The sequence below is a fragment of the Mus caroli genome, chromosome 9 (assembly GCF_900094665.2).
Source record: "Mus caroli chromosome 9, CAROLI_EIJ_v1.1, whole genome shotgun sequence".
NCBI classification, from domain to species: Eukaryota; Metazoa; Chordata; class Mammalia; order Rodentia; family Muridae; genus Mus; species Mus caroli.
Genome location: NC_034578.1, coordinates 110,400,387 through 110,400,623, shown reverse-complemented (window position 1 = coordinate 110,400,623; position 237 = coordinate 110,400,387).

Below are 237 nucleotides of genomic sequence, written 5' to 3'. Positions count from 1 at the left end.
ATTTGTCCTCCTCTACGACCCCTTCCCAGCATTGCAAAACTGAGTTTGCAGTCCTGGAGGAGGGAACCCAAACCTGCAGCCAGCCTTCAATGCATAGGTGTCCTGTGTTCTAAAGCAGCCATTGAGAACTCTGAAGCAGGGGGAGGGGGAGCTCTGTGAGTTCCAGGCCAGCCAGGGCTACAGTGAAAGACAGGAAAGAATGGAAGGAGGGAGGGAGGGAGAGAGGGAGGGAGGGAG